A 20,990-nucleotide genomic window follows, 5' to 3' on the forward strand; every position below is an offset into this window, starting at 1 on the left:
TGTATCTACAATAAAGTATGCTTTCTGATTGTGAGAAAACTATTTAACATTATAGAACACCGGCGTAGATCGGGATGACCTACATTAAAAAAACGACCTAGTGTCGTGACCAGAAATTACCATATCCATATAAGTACAGTGATAAGTACAGTGGTCGTACCGCGTGACCCGAGACATCGATGTAACACCTGCTAAATTCTATAGTATGAAAGACCTTTTGTAATTGATTGTTGAGATGGAACAGTGAGTAAACGACGATGTTTTAGGGGGGTGTACGAAATGCCTTTAGAAACAGTCTTTGGGACTCAAGAACAGGATTTTATAGGTAGGACACCTCGAACTATGACCCATTTAGGTGTATCCCAGTACGTTTACTACCCATATTCCGGTGTTAGGGCATTGACTGTCGTGGGCTATCTACTGGTGCAGCACATATGTCTCTGACAGCGAGTAGACACCGACGTACCACTACGTCAAACATGACCAGCAAGTATCCCGTATATATATTGTGATACGTTAGCAATAACAACTAATTCCGTATGAATAGTAAAAATGACTTATTCCATACAAGTATTAGGCATGCAATTGTTACCATAGTGACATCGTGTACGCATGTTTGGTTCAAATGAGGTTGCAGTATTAATTATCGTCAAAAACTTGCACGTTTAAGGACACATCATAACCCTGAATTTTAGGAATAGATTGTTTACTATATGTTTCCAGTAGTGTCAATTACGCAATGATTTAACCTTTGACAGACATCACTGGCAATCACGTGGTCATGCCAAAGGGTGAAGCCATTGGCCGATCGCATGTTTACTCTGCCACGCCGTAGAGTTTTATTGGAGGGTATGTAAGAAAAACTTGTCAAAAATATTTAGGTAGTATGAAAATTGTGTGATTAATATGAATTTTCTCAAACTATTGTTAGAAATTCAACTTCTATATACAATCTGTATGTACCACGTTTCAATACTTTTCAGTAAAACGCATGTCATACGGAAGCTGAAATCAGTTAATTCGTTCAGAAATTGACGTACAAATTAGAAACTATTTAGGAGTAGAAAAGACAAGCGAAGAAGAAGCAACTAATATTTTTCAAGGTAGTATACTGTAAAACATGTCTTTTTCGCGAGCATGTCTTTTTCGCGAATTTAGTGAGAGAACTGATTCGCTAATGACTTTAATATAAATTCAAAATGGCCGCCAAACAAAGAAATCAACAATGACAAGAGAGATTCGCTAAATCAACATTTCGCTATTACGTCATTTTACCACAATTCGCTAAAATTGCATGCCGCTTTTTCAACATATTTTACAGTATTTTAGAGATTGAATTTTTCATTCTTTTCGTCTGCTTTTTCCAGTTTAAAAAAATGTGAGCTGGCTGGAGCCTTCATTGTTTGTTTATTACTTGTGGAGTTAATCAAAGAATTTGTAGTCTTTGTAGTGATAAGTTTGAATTTAGTGTGAGGGCGCAATTCAGTATAATAAGCCATTAGTTCACGCATATGCGCACTTCATTTGTTTTTCGCTATACCTAAATATTTTACCAACTTTTTATGCAAGATTTCATCAACTGTAATCAGATTTGTTTGCGTTGCCATCCAGCCATAATCTTGTTGAATTTGTATCTGGTGAGATTTGATTCTTTTGTATGTTGAGTTTATTTGACAGTTTGTTAGTATTTTTGAAGATGTTTTAACTTTTGTATATATTTTATTGTATTTCTCGTATTGAGCAGACGACTGTATTTATGATCACAAATTACTTTGTTCAATATTTTTTCGATTGCTTGTGAAGTGGCACCCTGTCAGGGGGTTTCTGTGTGTATATTTCATGACATACTTATCTGCACTTAAGTTTGCGATTCATTGAGATTGTTACACTACTGCTTTATTATTATACAGGTAATAACGTCTGATATTTTCTGATATTGTGAGGTTAGAAATCGTGAATTGTGAGAATAGAAATCGGCCTTGACATGTCCTGTCGGGTGAGTGATGTACATTTATAGTACATGAGCCTGTTTAAATTGCCTGAACTATTATGTAATACAGCAAATGTTTCTTCATACTGCAGTGTATATAAACACTATTATTTCCGTATTTTATCTCTCTGATATGACATTGTATTGATTTTGTATATTTTGACAACAGTAATGCAGTTTGGTTTGCTAGGGTGTATTTGTCCATTAACACAATTTTTTTTTCCATAGCAATACGTTTTGTATCCCACGTATAATGTCATCATTTTAGGGCCAACTGATATTGTTTAATTTTAACATCGTTTTCTATACTTTTGTAAGCGGATTTCTGTAATGTACCTTCGTCAGTTTGCAAACTGTCAAACACACATGATCAGGAAATAAAAGAACCTGGATATGTGCATCATGATTGAATCATTGTCTATGTGTCGTATATCTTAGCGTTACATTAGAGCGGTAGAAAATGAACTTCATTTTGTTTTTATATGCCCATTATATAATGAATTAAGAGCTGATCTTTTGCCGATAACACTATGTAATAATGCAAATACTGACAGAATAGTCTCATTTCTTCGCTCCACCTAGGGTAACATCTTTTAAAAGCTTTCAATCGACGAGATGAATATGAATCCAGCTCAATTTAATATGTTTACAATCATATGTTTACATGGATGTTGTATTGTTTTAAAGCGTGTTATGTACTTTTCTCACCATTATATTATTTTGTACGATGGGCTGAGGCCATGTACTGAAAATAATAACTGAACGGAAAGTTTATTCCGTCATTTGAAAATTTTAAGTTATATTAGCTCGATCTCTAGAGTTGAAGTCAGTATTTTTTAACATAATAGGAACCATTTCACGATTATTGTAAGGGTTTTCTCACAAACACCACTGGGCAATATTTTTTTAATTTTTAGTGGTTTTGATGTCAGGGGTACAAACAAACCATTATCGGGATACATGAATATTCTCTATATTACAAAGAATCTTGTATGCTATTATATACACGATATCGCTCTATGCAAAACATTAAAAGACTCAATGATTTAAGCGTTTGTTTATTTTATGCAATATTACTCTTGTAAAAACGGTTTTCGTCCACATGCAAAACACTTATTGATTTAATATGGTACGAAAAACTGGTAAAGTATCAAAAACAATCACTCACATTTGTGATTACATTTTAAAGCTTTCAAAAATCTACAGCGAGGACGTTTATTTTGTCTTTATCTATTACAGGGAAGGAAAAGTAATACATGTAAAGTTGACATCAGTAATACATTTATTTGTATTTATGTGTCGACATATACCCAATGTCGATACGGAAACTGATTTATAAGCAAATATGTCTATGTCAATTACATAGTCCCTATCCAGTGTGAATTAGACTAAAATGCCCAATAGTTGACATCCATATATCTCCCATTATGTCTTGTCCTTATAACAAAATCCATCAAAGCATGTCTAAGAAACAGTTAAATAGCTGCATAAAAATTAAACCAAAATGGCTACCAGTTGGTTATTTTGAAAAAAATGTTTATGACATGTGTTCTTATTTTTTGACGAAATTTTACCCTATATCAGTGAGTTACATTTAATTAAAAGTGTATCTTAAGTCAGAACGCTAAATAAACGGACGTGCACCAGTAACCCACTATGACTTGTGTACATTACAAAGTTTCAATAAAATAAATCCAGGCACGCGTGAAAAAAGGTTTTTATGTTTATGTTTTTTATGTTTTTTCGAGCTACGTCAACAGAATGAATCAAAGTTAAATTTGTTTTAATATGAATATGCATTGTCATAATTACTTTTGAATACAAACAAGTTTTAGGATTGAAACAGCAGTGGTGAGGCAGCCTACAAAAACTTTTTGATTGATGTAATTATCTTACAAAAACATTGGTGCCTAATTTGAACTGATAAAATAATATATATTCTTGTTCAGTCAGAACTATGTCTACCTACACTATCAAATACTGTCACACTCGCCAAATTTATACCATTTATCATCTGGGGCTTTGATACAAGCATAGTAATGAGACGGTGTTGGTGTTACCAGGAAGATTACTACTGACAAATTTGACATATTAAAAAAAAAATACTTTGGAAAATAACTGATGTTTTAGTTTTTGGGAACATTTTGAGAACCGCTTCAATTGAATATCAAGGTACGGTGGCAATATTTGGATTATCTTTTTTTTTACAATTCCATGAATAAAATGGCAATCATCAAATGCATTATTATTTCTTCACATAAATAATAAAGACTGTATGAATAAATATCTGAACACATGTCTTTATTAAAATGCTTAAAATCACATACTAAACATGACTGCGCTTTATTACACAAGTGATGTAGACTTTGAGTATGATAGCATTTTGATGACATGAGAAACCTAAATTTTGTAAACCTAATGCAGACATTTCTTGTATTTCATATAATAAATGAGGAGAAACTATATATATAGGTTACACAGTGCGGTGACTAGAACGGTTTACTGAACATCTACGACATACTAGACAGGAAAATCCTTTTAACCGGTCCCATTTCATTTTAATTCTTGTGGGGATAACATTACTGATTTGTCCACTTCTGATGTATGTGTTGTCAATTGCAACGACAATCACCTCAGGCCATCGAGGTGGAAACTATATCCCGCCTTGTAACTAAAGAACTACAGAGAATTAACAAACCGTTCAACTTATTCCCTGTGCTTATTAATCTGGTTCACACTTAACATTTACGCCAAATTCTAAACAAAGTTTAGAATAAACACGCGCAGTGAACACGTAAACGTAAACACGTAAACACGTAAACACGCACAGTGAAATAAACACGTAAATAAAATAAACACGTAAAATAAAATAAACACGTAATAAAATAAACACGTAAATAAACACGTAAATAAACACGTAAACACGCACAGTGAAATAAACAGTGGCACAAACGCCCTCTATCGGGAATGCGTATTAATCTGGTTCACACTTAACATTTACGCCAAATTCTAAACAAAGTTTAGAATAAACACGCGCAGTGAACACGTAAACGTAAACACGTAAACACGTAAACACGCACAGTGAAATAAACACGTAAATAAAATAAACACGTAAAATAAAATAAACACGTAATAAAATAAACACGTAAATAAACACGTAAACACGTAAACACGCACAGTGAAATAAACAGTGGCACAAACGCCCTCTATCGGGAATGCGTATCCACGTCCATAGCAACAACATAGTGACAACCGATACACGTACCACTTTGGTCATCGTCGTACGCCACGGCCTCGGCCTCTTTTACGGCAGAGAAGCGGAAATAAACTCTGGCGGCGAGAATGCGCTTTAGTCCATGAGCCAGTTAGGTTGCCGGTACCATCTCGAGGGGCAAGTTCCACCATACTTTTTCTGATAGCTCTGGACATATAGTTTACAAAATTGTTTGGTGGACGTGTCGTATAAGTAGCTAAATATTGTTGCCATAGCAACCAATCTAACAAAATTTAGTATAATGGTAATGTACGTTATCAGTGTAATACATGCATTCAGTATAGGTAATATGTCATGTCATGTCAATCAATTATACTGAAGTATGTCACTAACAGGCATCTCGACGATGCCAATCATCAGGGCCAAAAGTGTCAGGGTCAAAGGTCAGAGGTCAAAGATAAAAATCCCCATATCATCAATAGTTTGAAATAATGTATAAACAACAAAATAACAAATAGTAGTTGAAGTAACAGTGGATTGGTAGTTAAAACATACCTGCTTTGTGAAATCATGTTGAAATCCATTTAGCTAGTTATTGCCAGAAAGTTACTGCAATGTTATTTACAATAAATGAAAACAGTATTTATTCTGTTTTTGCATCGATAATATAGCTAAAAACACAAAATCATTGTCTTAATAAATGGCTAAAATAAATAAATAAATAAATAAATAAATAAATAAATAAATAAAAATAAGAATAAATACATTATGTTTCACCATACTATACATGCATGCATGCAATGCATAACAGCTAGTTGTCAAATTCATTTTCATCAGAACTATCCTCATAATCAGCAGTGACTTCCTCATCTTCCTCCAACATATTTGCGCAAATTAGCAGCTTACATGCTGGTGTGCATTTCAAACCATATGCCATACATTGGCAAGCAGGTAGTTTACATTCCCTGGTACACTTACAGGACAGAAACTCCATTACTACCTCTGGTGCTGGGGGTCTTTCATCCAATCAATTGCAAGATTCCCTTCCTCCATTATCCATCCATATCAAGTTTCTGGGCTAGGAATTTGTGGATAACTCTCCAAACACCTACTCCACACTGCAGCTTGGTAGTTGGCACGTAGAGCATGCAGATATAGACAATCTTCACAGGGAGGTAGTTGACTGGATTCAATATCGCCCTTCTTAGCCCGAAATAGTTGGTACCTCAACGTATTAACCTCATTAGTTGTTGATCCAACAGCATATAATCGACAAGTAAATTGTTGGAGTAGACAAAACAGGTCTTTAGATAACTCCCATCTATCACCTAGTCGTGCTAACGCCTTCTGGAGATTCTCATCTGCAATAATTAGCTTCAATGCAGAGATTTTTCCACGTCCTCCAAATGCACTAACAGAATCACACCCTGTAAATGCATGTAGTCCCATCAAACTTTTGCAAATGTCTCTGCCAAGTGAATTACCAAGTTTCCCGATATCAATATACCTAATTCGATTTTGGATGCCACATCTGATATAGATATTTTCCAAATCATTTCTCCCAAAATGATAATAACATCTGTGTCTTCAGACACAATTATGACTGATTTATAATGATGGGATGCATGTTTTGCGTGGAGCATCATCCTTGTGTCTGCTTCCTCTTGAGATGATGTCAGGTGGGGGGCAATAGACACATCTTCTTCACCGAGTGTGATGCAATTTTCCTTGCAAGTGACGAGTAACACCTTTGACCCTAATTTCTCAATGTAAGAGGATTTCTTCCATTCTTCACAAAAAAATGCAATGAGAGCACTTTTGCTGGCTGAACATCTGAGAATGGATCTCCATTGTTGTATCTTATGGCTAGACGTAATCTTACTTAGTAATACCCCAGAACCAGACTCCATCCTTTTATTGCGTTCTGCATTCTTGATTGACAACTCTCTGTATGTATCAAATATCACATCTATTCTAGCAGTCTTTTCCATCTTTCAAAACCATTGCAAATACAGCTGCTGCCAGTTCACCGTATGTCTTTCTTTCAGCATTTACTTTATGTACCACAACCATTCCATCAATGATGCAGGCAGAAGGCTTTGGGATTGTGTCAGCTGGAGATACTCTCTTTCCCAGATGCCTTGCAAGAACTGATATGCTAGTCTTCTTCATTGTCCCATCAGAGTTGGCAAGGGACCAAGGTAGTGGACCTAATGAGTGTTGTAATACCTCTGCGACATCCAAATTTCGACTTGTTGCAACAAGAAGCATATGACCAAAAAGCTTGTGGTCTGCCTTCAGAACAATTTCCTTGTTGGAAGCCTTTGGTTTGCTTGATTTCTTAATGGTGCTGAACGTTTTCAGCTGTTGCATTGGTAGACGATCATGGAACCTTAATCTAGATTCATAGGATTCTAACTTGTTCTTTCTAAACGATTTGTATGCTTCTTCTCCTTTCCCAAGTGATGTCAACAAGTCTTCTTTAACAGTATCAGGTGGTATGGATCCAGTTGAGAGACACATTAGTTCTTGTTCATAACTAAATGGATTCACCCAGTTGTTTTGTAGTGCATCCAATAAGGATTGAATATCTTTTTCATTCTTGAGAGCTCCAAATCTGTATGCAATATGCCTTGTATATCTGTCTGTACCATTTTTCGGAGATTCTTAATGCATGTAGACCTGAACTCTGCAGTAATGTAATACCTACTTACAGCACCAGCTTTAAGACTAAAACCTTTGGTTCCACCAGCTGATTCGGTATTTCTGTTGTTTGTCTCCCCAATGGCCTGATCCACAGGAATTCATTCAAATGGATTGGATGGCCCAATTTGCATAGAAAATCCTCCATGATGTAGATGAGAATAGACTTCAGGATGTTATATTTCTAGTCTTGTCATCTGGGCATAGTATACATATAGATATCTTGCATAGTTCAACTTATCGTATGCAAATGCCCATGGTATCATTGATCTTATCATAGCAAGATGAAGAAGCCAGTTTCCCTCCCTAGAAGCACGAATGAGACCAAGAAGAACTTTTATCATGTCAATATAACTCATCCAGAAACTTGACAATTCTCCATTTTCAAACTTCAGGAAATTCAGGTATGTGTTAAATAGCTTCACTACCTTGACACAGGATGGATTACTTTGAAAGATTTCAACTTGATCTTCAGTAGTGTTACCATGAAGCCTATCAGCTTCTTCTTTTGTTGCTCTGAAATCTGGCAGGTAGTTTTTGTGTTGATCTTCCATCCAAGTATAAAAGTCTTCCCATGCCAATCTTAGCAATGCCTCATATACCAATTTATGTAACCTTACTGTTCTGTTGTACTTTCGTCCTTCCATTACACCAATAATAGATCCCTCTGCAATCACACTTGCTTCTACAGCTAGATCTTTGAGACCAGCATTCTGGAATCGTTTGCCAATGATAGACATCATGTTGCACACTGTGTGAAATACACCCATTCTCAGAACTAAAGGTTGAAACATCTCAGAATTTGTCCAGGTTATTTCTATAGCTTTGGCGTAAAGTGCAAAATCAAAGACACATGTAATCTCATTCAAATGCAACTTTTCAACTATTTTGAGTGCCTGTTTGAGGAGCATTTATAGTTGGAAGATAACCAATTGTGTTGTCAGTTACACTGTGGTTGTTAGGATATTGAATCCTGTCCATGAGCTAATGGTCTGGTTATTTACATTTGTCTGTCTAACCAAAGACCATATCTGGTTCGGAACTTGAGCACTACATAATCTCGTCATAGTCATGTTCCAATGCTTCCATCAAAGGTGGCCCAACACGTCTACCAGCATTGTAAAGCGGCAGTTGAATTGGTGTAGGGACAATGCTACGTTGTTTCATTTCCACTGCAGAGACATACTTTTTTGGTTCTTCCACATAAGGTACTAGTGGCTGAACTATAATACCATTAACCCTATGAGATGTTCCTGCACCATTCTGTCGATATTATCATATGCTAGAGTCACTGGAATACAAGGGTGAATGTGATATGATATTGCAATATCGGATTCTTCTTCATTAGTTAACTTTTGTAAGCAAAGGGCGGTGTCAATCTCTTCCAGTTGGCTGTAGGATATACCATGACCAAGACGATTTAGGATCTTCATTAACTCAACATTTCCTGTGAGCGTTTTCACTGCCCATGGCAACAAAATGTGTTTTGCTGGCTTCTGCTCACCTATAGTGATTGCATAAATCAAGTCTTGGCCAAAAGCTGAATTAATCTTTTAACTCTTGATGAAGAAGTACATCGCATGTCTCGTGTTAGCAACACTGTGAGGAAGTCTACTATTGATCTGGGCAATGAAACATACTCATTGTTGAGGTGGCCATGGCTGGTCTTTCTTTGACTTCTTTACATCAGTCTTATTGCAAGAGCACATTGCTTCCTAAGAACCTCATCACTGTCTTGCATCTTTCTCTGGTTCAGCTCAGCCATTAGTCGTAAATTTTCTTTCACCAATATATTTCTTGAGAGGGAGTCTGGTATAACAATGAGTTTGCCTTTGTCATCAGATATAATCTCAATACTATTGGCAAACTCTGCTTCCATCTTTCTTCGTATGTGTTTCTTTGTTTGTGGCTTTACATTTTCAATGCCTAAGGACAACATATTTGCAACTAGTCTGTCTGTAATGTTAACCATTAATTCTACTCGTGGGTTTGTAAATAAATCATTACGGATATAGTTGAAAAGCATGACATATGCTTGTCGCCCTTTCACAATGTAAGCGTGTTCTTCAGATTCATCTTGTGTCTGGATTACAGTATTCATTCTCGTATAATTTCGGTAACAGCTACGGTGATACTGTGCTTCTGCTGCTACCAGGTCCCTTGATGTTTTGGCCAACATTTTTGTATCCATCTTCTCTTGCGCTATTTTTCGTAGTGTCATGTCTGATCTTAAATCTACTGATTGGCATAGGGATTCCCGTGAATGAGTTCCTTTTACATAGTTTGTCTTTTCACAAAATATACAAATGTTATCATGCACTCTACTGGAAATTTGAGTTCTTTTCCTTTGTGATTGTCGTAGTTGATCTGAATCATCTTGTGATGATGAAGATGGCCCTGATGCTTGCTTTCTTGTAAGACTATCAAGTGTTTTTTTATGAGTGAACTTCTTTCTGCATTCTAAATGGTAATATATATCTGGAACACCCATACACTCTATATTTTAAAATGTTCTCACATTGCCTGATTTCAGCTGCATTCAACAGTACATTCCCTGAGTCTCGGTCTTTTGTTTTGTTCAGATCAGAACTCCCAATTCCACACACCACACATATGCTGGATGTAACTTCTGTTCTAACCCTCTTTCTTGGGTATTCAACTTCTGACTTGTCCATTGTGTAAGTTAAGGTTGGTAACTCAGCTCTTTGCTTTGAAATAAACAATTAAATAATAACAAAAGTAAATATCAGTATGCAACAAATATAATCACCGAATTTGTATTAACAATTATTACCAAGGTCTTTATTAAGTTTACTTGAACGCAAACATTATATAATTTCCCAGTAGCGCATATTTACCTTTCAAAGCTTATACAAAAACTGTAGAATACTTGTATGTAAATATATCTATATATATAGCAACTCTTCTTTTATAATTACTGTTAAAATATAAATTATACTATATGTTACGATAATACACATTAACTGTAGTTTCTGTAATGGTTACTATATTTTATGAACATGTAGATCCTTTTTATTACCATGGATCTCGATAATGGATAATGATTGAATTTCATTTTGGCTGGCAGCATCAACATAATTAAATAGTCCAATAATACAGGATTCCAATTTGTATTTGTTTATCACAGCACACAATGTGAAGACAGTCATCATTTCAATACAATACATAGAAAACTGCAGAAATTGCTATATTTTATAGAAAAGGGCCTACTAAGTTGTATGTAAAACAGTCAAGCAGAGAATACAAAATAATCCAGAGAAAATAAAATAAAACTGCTTAATATTTTGAATGAAAAACTTTCTACAGGTGCTAAAATACAACTTCATAAATTTTGGAAGAGTCGATGGTCAAATAAACACATGGATGCTCCGGATTCAATAGAGATTCAAAATGATACTAACCTGCAACGTCAAGGCTGCCATGTTGAAGAGAAGGATGCTGGGAGATTTTACAATACATCACTAGAGGGCGCTGTATACATGTACAACTTAATATTTGTTTAAATTACAATATGGAACGAAGAGAAAAATGTTGATGGGTAAATTTTTAAAATAAACAAATGCGTTCATACCATGAATGTGATATTTGGTGGGAAAAATTTAAATTTGCTTTTACCCCTAAAAAATATATCATATTAGGATTTCGATTCATGCAGAGAAAGTCATTTCACTATATTGAAGCATTAACATGACGTCCAGTAATCAATGCTTGTAGTAGAAATATAAAAATATTTATATAATCCATTTTACAGCACAGTCCGGATGTTTTTGTAATATTTAGGTTGTTGCTATGGTAACGCATTTTTTCCAGCAAAAAGCTACATTTTTTACACGTCCACCATCAATTTTCATAAAGTATAGGTGTTAAGCTTTCCAAAAATATATGATTGAATTTGCCCCCTCAAATGGTACCGTTAAGCTATTTTGGGGGGTCTGGCTCATGGACTATTTGGTCTGTGAGCGAGTAGTGGCGGAAATAATTGGAGTGACAATAAAGTAGTGATTTCCATTTGGTAAGAGGTAAGTAGTCTCAGACTGATAGACGGATTATTGCGGGAAACGGCAAAGAATCGGGATTAGATAGAACCGCAGAGCAGTGCCATCGAAAAGTAAAATTTTTCAAGTTACCAAAAATAATAACCGTAGTGGTAGGAAACGCAGGACCATGTCTTTCTACGATGAGTTGGCAAACATTTTGAGAAGATGGTCCGCTATAAACCCCGTAACGGGTGCCATCGTAGAGTGTATTAGTGACAAAGATAGCGAAAACAGTAGTACACTACAGTGCCTTATGTATTTAGTGGCAGTGGCGACACAGGTGAGTTGCAGGTGAATCAATATTCATATTAAATGTTTCACTGTGCATATAATGATCATTATTTTTTGGCATCCATATACTATCTCGGTATTATTGTTTCGTTGTTGGTCTATATTTGTTTAACGTGTAACCACAAGGATTAACTGTTATTTCAGTAGTGTTAAAGTCTTCAGTGATGGATCAAGGAGGAAAATTAAAAATGTGATATGATTAAGCGCAATAAAACTTAACGTGTTTTTTACTTTACAACTATATGTTTCACTATATTTACAGGTGACAGTCTTCTAAGAAACACCACTTAACCCAATGTTATTGGTGATATTTTTTTCCTGGACATACACTTCAATTCATACAGGCATGAATGTTTTATAAAATATTTATAAAACATCTTATCGATTGTCTATTTGAGACATTTGATGTAACGCCTATTAATCATAAACCTTTACTGATTTTCGTCAATCATTGACAGACTTGATTGGCTTTGTGATTTGTAAAACTTTTTTCAACTGTAATTTATAAAACATTTATAAAATAAATATTTTTTTTTTACAAATTACTTTTCTGCCTATGTAAAATGAGATGTATGTGGTTATTAGTTCTTTCTTCATTGTTCTCTTTAAAAACAATGCTAAATCAACAAATCATGGCATATCATTTATATCCAAATCTACTCATACTTATTGATGAATGACTTTTTGTAGTACGTTTTCAGACGTAACAATTACGGGAAAAATGGCCGTGCGTAGTGACGTGATTGACAACAAAATTGAAGGTTGTCGGTTAGACTGGCGCAGTCGGGGAGATTAATTCGTTGTTTTTAGTTTAAATAAAATGCGAAATGGAGGTGTTGGCGCGAAATGGAGGTGTTGACGCGACTGGTTTATTCTGCAGAAAATTCATTGCTATTAAATATTCATGAATGCACATAATATAATGAGATGGGCACGGAAATACGTGCATAAGGAGGTGTACATGGTAAAGGTCACACTGCAGACCCAACATGGCGGCACGTTGAAATTCGAGTTTGTCATAGTCGTCGCAAATAGACTTAAAAAGTAACTCGTACTAGTCGTAGAATTAAACAAAATCGGATGCTACAATCAGCCGATGTCTTCTCGGTTAGAGGTCAGTTGAAGAGACGTTGTGATTGGCTTAGATGATTGTCAATTAGAACACTCATTAACATAATTACCCGTTGAAAAAACGACGGGTTCCTGCAGTGTCGGTAGAGGGCCATGCAGAATAAACCAGTCGGGGTGATTTCGCGCTAACACCTTCATTTCTCGACTTTTTTTATTTTATTTAAACTACAAAAACAAATTAATCGCCCGACTGTGCCAGTCTAGCGTGCAACAAATAGCCCACGAGTCGTGCAGTTGGCATGGTAAATCAAAGCTGTCCGCATTTGGTGTATACGGCCTCATCAGATGGGCCTTTGAACACCCAAGATATGAGTGTTATGGATCATTCGACTTACAAGGTAAGCTTTTGTGCTGTTGTTGTTGTGTGTGTGTAATCGATCAGTCATGAAAATGATTGAATTTTTTTAGTGGAAGTATAAACAAAGTCTCGCGTCAGGGGAGATGTCGGAATTAAGGCAGCCGATCAGCGTAAGTTGTTGTCTTAGATTAGGTGTTATTTGCTCGTTCGTTTTCCTCGGCGAAATTGAGGGTACTGGACAACTCGACCCGGTACCCCTAGACATCCCGAACCACCTATTTCAGACGACCCGCCGTCTCGACCCGATCTCCATAACGTCGTTCTTTTCCCAGTGCTCGCAGACCACAGTGTTTGTTTCACTGAATGTGATGTCCAATTTTGGTCGAAGTGTCTAGAAATCGAAATGTATGTTTTATCTTTTGACAGAATACTACTATTCTCATCCCGGAGCTGTATGAAGATGATGTTAACAGTTGGCCTGTCAGAACAAGGCGGGTTTTGTTTAAAAAAATAAAAACGCTCGTTCGTTCGATAAAAATAATGTTAACTTGTTATAATTTAACAGCCGAGTGGCTACTGTCAATTGATGCAAGTTAGTAGCTACCGTTACTCTCGATCACGATTTTTTCTAGCTAGTCGTTGCATTAATGTTTATTTCTCTCTCTCTCATTTACATGTAACTGGGGGGGGGGGGTAAAAGAAGGTTCAATTAATGTAAGTTCTTGTATACCTCGATCAAAAATTTGTTCTGGCTGTTGTTCGTTGCACTAGTGTTTATCTCTCTCTCATCTATAGGTAACTCGAATTCGGGCGAGAAGGAAAGCTTCAAGAAAAGAAATGATAGAGTATGTTTATTTAAATAAAAAAACAAGTAACAACGCTTGTTTGATTATTAGTATTGTATTCTCAAAGACGGAGCTACGTCCAAAAAACACTTCGGCTCACTTACTTCCCGTTCCGTCATAACGTATAAGAGTGCATTTTAAATTCTGGTGGCAAGAAAAAAAAAACGTTCCCACAGAATTCAAAAACGAATGCGAGATCAGTCTGAATTCTTTCCACGTACCCCCCAATCCAATGGCGGATATTTACTCTCCACATACCAAGGGTATGCCATAACTTTCCCAGAAGTAGCTAGACTGGGGATGGTTGAATTGCTGGGACACTACACCCCCTCCGGTAAAGAAACCTCTTGTTATTTTAAGGGAATCGTTCAGAGAAGGCGCCCCTCAACACTACCATTAATTACGTGTCCAAGCAAGGGCGGTAGGCAAGTGTAAGGTAAGCCAAGATTAATGACAATTTATTTTAATAATGACAATAAAATACATTTACTTTGAAAACTGTTTCTAATTGTACCTTATATATGTACACAATTCTGGCTGTACCATTCGCTTATATTATTTAATTCCACATTCGATTTGAAACGCATTGTATCCTTCGAGCCGTAAGGAAAGAATTAGCGGCGTAAGAAGTATTGAACGGCGCCACCGCCGGCCATTTTTTCGTTTTGTCAAATACCCAAAAGAAACGCTCGCTCGCGTGCACATTTCTCGTTTCCTTAGTTTCCGCCATAAAGGAGAAATATTTAGCGGAACTATAATATAGACGGGGTATGACACAGTGTGTCCCATTTTCGGACACACCGCGTACCAGACTTCTCGTTTATGGTGTTCGTAGTTGACGGTCGAGTGCCAAATAACCACATCATCATTATTTTAGCGTAAAGTTGTACGTAATTTTTATGTGATGGTTTTTTTTTTTATGAATACAGAAATGAACCAAATTGTTCATGAACATATTGACAATTTTGCTTGATCAAGCCTATTATTTGAGTTATCGAACCCTGGCGTCGGCTGTACAAATATTGTTCAAAATCAGAGTCACCCGGGACGTTGGCTGTTAACAACGCATCAGTAGCTGCAGTAGTGCGAGGGTATATCGTTGTTTTAGTGCCGGTAAGATTATTTCGCCCGTCATCGAACTAACTTTAAATATGCACAGAACGGCAGCTATGCATCTAGTGACAGCCTCGCATCATGAGTGAGCGCACAACAGCGATTATTAAAGTTTCTGCATTTCACAGCAAACATTCGATATTGAGCCCAGATTAGTGAATTATGTTTGTTAATGATTGAACATGGTGTGTACCTCCTTCAATAAAACGCAGACATAATAATGCGAAGAAGAGCATGGTATTCGTAAGCAATGGTACGAGTATTGGATGAAAAGTTGCAGGTCATGTGTACTATATGGCGAACACTTATTGGTCGCCTTTGGGTGTGTCATACCCCGTATATTAGTATGAAAAGCGGGGGTGAACGTTTTCAAAAAGCGCGCGGCCATGTCTTGTACGCGCTAGACGTACGTTTTCTAAAACTCGGAGTCTGGGCAAGACGCAAATTCAATACATGTAAGAGTTCGAGTCAAAACATGTCACCACAGACGGTAATGCTCGTAGTACTGTTTTATCATTTCTAGATTGTTAATAATAACTTATTTTATCCAAGAAAGAAATATTCATGTATTGTCTCTAGTATTGTACTAACGCAGGCACCTTTGCCCACCGCCCTTGGTCCATGCACGCTTTCAGTTTGAAAATGTAAATGGAATGCCTTTGTTGCGCCAGACCAGGGGGGGGGAGTTGGCACGAGTGAGCGCCATCCAATCTGAATGGAACGTTTCGAAGTCAGTCGTCAGTAGCCCATCGTCAAAGCAACAACGTCCCTGTAACGAACATATTAAATAATTTCATCAATTTCTATACAGAATAATCCTCAACAAAACTTAGAAACAATTCATAGAAAAAAACAGGCTCTAAAATTATGTTTATTGCAATACAATTCAACCGACAGCCAGTTTGACGCCACAATTCCCTGCCGGAGCCCGAGTTCTACACGTGATTTTATTGCGTTCGAAATTGTTCCATTTCAAACTGCGCATGTAAACACACTGTGGTTTCTCGAAATGCATACTGATTAGATAACTTGTCACTGATAAAAGTTACTGAAAACATTTTGATGAATTTTTAGCAATAGTACTAGAGTGAAATATAAACGTGCTTCTGCATTCTCTATGAATTTCGCAACTTGCTATGATCAGGGTAAAGAACAAACCTGTGGTTACTTTCAACTGATCAAAAATGTGTCTCAAAAAGCACCTCAATTTTTCGATTAATCAGATAGAATCAGTCAATTTAGAACTATCATGTAAGCTATCGGAAAGCATTTTGGCACAATTTTACTGAAAAGACGAGTTTTTTCATTGCTCATGAATATTAATTTATGCAAATGAGACAATTATTCCTGAGTTGAACCTTGTTTTATAGTGGAAAAAAAAAACTATCGATATATTGATACATTGTATGGAAACCGAGCAGCAATTCTATTGTTAATCATAACAAAACAATTAAAACATATTAAACCATTTATTGATTGGGTGGTTGTGGTTTTCTACAAACCGTACATTTGGATATTTTAGTCTCGTTCGGACGAAGTACGAAAACGGGGACCATTATTTTGGGTTCCGTCCGCCCGGAGCCATTTCTCGGACACCCTTCGATCAATCGCGTTCAAGCTTGGCATACAGACAAAGTATGATGACCTACACATGCACGCCAATTTTCGTTATGATTTGATTAAATATGGCTGACTGGCAGCCATTTTGTCCTCACATTTGTTAAATTCTGGTATTTAAACGTGTCCAGAACTGTTTCACGGAGTTGAACAGGGTAATTTCAATTAAACTTTGTATGGTAATCATGCATATTGGGTGCACGTCACTTTTTTTTCAAGATTCAGTCCAAGAAGGCCGACCGGGGACCATTTTTTTTCCGTTTTCGTGCTGATTCCTCCATAAGATATTGCCCGATTCAGTTCAGGCACTATACTTTAAGATAATGTGATGAATTTGTTTTTGCCTATCTGTTGTCCGACTTAATTAGCTGATGTGTTGTCTGTCATCGTTTCCGCCCATTTGAGGTTCTGGACGGAACTCGACTCAGTGATTTGGAACTAATTACGAGATAACCGTCGCTATTCGGACTATTATTTCTGACAGTTTGGTATTCGCAGTTATTAATGTAGTGAACGATTAATCAAAAGATATGACGTGTTCAGTACTTAGTGTGATTGGCTGTATGATTGAAGGTTACGCCCTATAGTCTTTATACTTCTTTGTAATTGGTTAAGGTTTTGAAAGTGTATAAAGTTGTTTTTAGTTGGTCTTGGCGAGTACACGAGGAGAGACGCAGTCCTGGAGAGTCTTGGGGCGAGTCTAGAGTCTAGTCTTGGGCCAGCCTTGCGATAGTCTTGGGGACTTTTCCCCAGGACGCTGTGTCTTATAGAGTACTCGACTGACCGACTAAAGACTAGCTATTGAACCTTGTGTGTATCTTATTTGACTGTAAGGTTTAAGTGACTTTCCTGGTCCGGTACCTCAAGGGGACGCGATAGAGAGACGAGATGAGATTTCCCCCCGTGACAATAACACTGTGACAACACCATGTTTTGCTTTGGGACTTGATCAAATTTGTCGAAATGGCGGCCATTTTGTTTAATATCTTAAAATCAGTCTGTAACGTGTCCGGAACTGTTTCTCATGGCTGAATAGGCGATTTCAATCAAACTTTGTATGATGATCATGTATATTGGGTTACACGTGTACGTCATATTTTTTTCAAAATTTTGACCAAAATGGCCGATTGGCGGTCATTTTTGTTTTCTTTTTTGTGCCGATTCCTCCAAAAGATATGGCTTGATTTACTTGAAAGTTTATACATAGGTAGTGTACTGCAAGGTAACACAACAACATGTTTTGTTTTGAGATTTGATCACATTTGTGACCATTCTGTCAAAAAAAGGTAAAATCGCATTCTATAACACGTCCGGAACTGTTTCATGGAGCTGAACAGGGCCATATGGCCTGATTCAGTTCAAAGTTGAATAAGGCATTTTCAATCAAACTTTGTATGTTATCATGCCTATTGCTGACATCAAAGTTTGATGATCTTACATATTAGGTTACGGTGCAAGCCATATTTTTTTGGAGATACTTGAACAACAATACCCTACTGGCTGCGCTTTTCGTTCATGCGATTTCCTCTGTAAGATATAGTCCAATTCAGTTCAAAGTTTCCACGTAGGTACTATACTGACAGTAACACAATCAATAATCTGTGTTAGTGTTAAAAAAAACATTGATCTGTCATTTCTACATGTCATCTTGTACTGAATATTACATCGACTACAGCTAATACTGAACGGAGACTATGCATTATCAATGCTCGTTACCCCTATCATTCTCTTCTCTGATATGCAAGTTCATTTTTTTTAATACATCGGTATTTGCATGTTTCGCCCGATTAATGCTATTTTCGGTATTAATTTATATCAACAGACTTACTACTATGTAGATTTTTCACCGTTCTCAAAATCTTCGCATTTAGTGTATCGTGAACGTAGTGACCTGATAAATTCGGTACGTAATTACGTTTGTACAATATATATACATTTCGTGATTTGTCTCTGACGGTGATTAATATTAAATATTGCGGGATTTTCCACAGGTAATAAGAAAATCTGTTTTTCATTGCTTCTATCATCTTACTGTGCGCTATACGGGATGAATCCTGAAATAAGATTTGAATGTAGCGATGAAGCTGAATTCGGAGCTGCTACGCATCTAATACACTCGGTACGTAATTACTGTATAGTTTGTACAATATATATAAATATATATTTCGCGATTCGCTTCTGTCGGTGATTCACTTTCGTTTTTTTATTCTAAACAGAAAACGTATATTATTTTGCCGCTACCCCATGTAATAGGACTTCATTTTATCTCTTCAGCTGTGCGAGTTTGATAATTCCCATTTTCCGAAACTCCAAGCAGGAAGAACCTGCCAGTAAATGCGACAGTGTAGTGACATTGCAACCGAACTGTGCAGCAAACGTCGTTATCCAAGTCGAAATGCATCCTTTTCCAGTGAGTTAAAGGAAAAATCAAGACAAACACAAGATGAAAGAGCTTCACAAATGTAATTTGTTATATCACTTAGATATTCATCATTATTATGTTGTACACTATCGAGATTTCCTGGCTAAGCAATTTAAGAAATTTAGGCTGGTGTACTACATAATACTAATGAACATCTAGAAAATAAAAAATGTGATTGCACATTTCAATTAAAAATATTATTAAGAAAATGAACAAATCTGAGAGAGAGGTCCACCTGTAGTACCTATATGTATAATATCGGGCCTTGTGTTTTTCAACAAGTTTTTTCATCAGCTAGCATTATGTTGACTTGTCCGGTATATTATATTTCGAACTGGATACATGAAACAAAATGCTAATTTCTCACTGTTTTCATTGAAGATTATCTACATTGTGATGACGATACTACCTCTACACATACTTTGTGAGCGCCACAGCAAAGAAACAAGTCTATCCGTTGAGATGATTAATCGTGAAAATTTCACGTATTTAGATATTACCATTTTAGAATATCATAGATTGAACGTTGATAAAGTGTACATATATATTGAAATATCATGGTGTAATCTATGTAAACGTGGAAAAACGACTCTTGTATAGTTGTACGTGGTACTATGACAAAACGAAGACTATCCTCGCTGTACGTGATTTATTGTTGAACGACATTCTTTTCAAAATATCCACTTCGCATCATTCATTCAACTATCAGCTCTCCTTTTGACCGCTGATGATAAATTGACATTATCAGATAAGTTTAAGATAATTAATCTTGAGAAAAATATCCACGTATTTTTTTTTGAATAGCGTCATAGTTGATAAAGTGTACGATATTTAAATGTCAAGGTGTGTAATCTTGTATCTATTTACGTGGTACAGATAAGGTCTTTGAGATGATTAATCATGAGAAAAAAAATCAAAATTTTTTAGGGGGTGGGGATAGTGCCATAGTTGATAAAGTGTAATCTTGTATAACGTAAACAAAATGACTCGTATATCGTTTAACGACGTTGTTTACAAAAATGAGTAGCTCTTTAACATTGTGTAAGCTTGTTTTTTGCTTTTTTGAAAAAAATGTAAGCTAGTCATATTTTACCACTTTTTATTGTGCAATAAAGTAAAGGTAGAAATCTGCGCCTATATAACAAAATGATTCGAACTTGCCGATTGGGCTTATTTTTTCTTCTTAGGGGTCGCGGGAAAGGACCCCCCCCCCACACTTTTCTTCCCTTCACTGTATACGTTATTATTATGTAATGCAGATCCATGACTTGTTGCATATTGCACATTGACAGAGTTCTCAGATTACCA

The sequence above is a fragment of the Saccoglossus kowalevskii genome, chromosome 16 (assembly GCF_978046115.1).
Source record: "Saccoglossus kowalevskii chromosome 16, keSacKowa6.1, whole genome shotgun sequence".
NCBI classification, from domain to species: domain Eukaryota; kingdom Metazoa; phylum Hemichordata; class Enteropneusta; family Harrimaniidae; genus Saccoglossus; species Saccoglossus kowalevskii.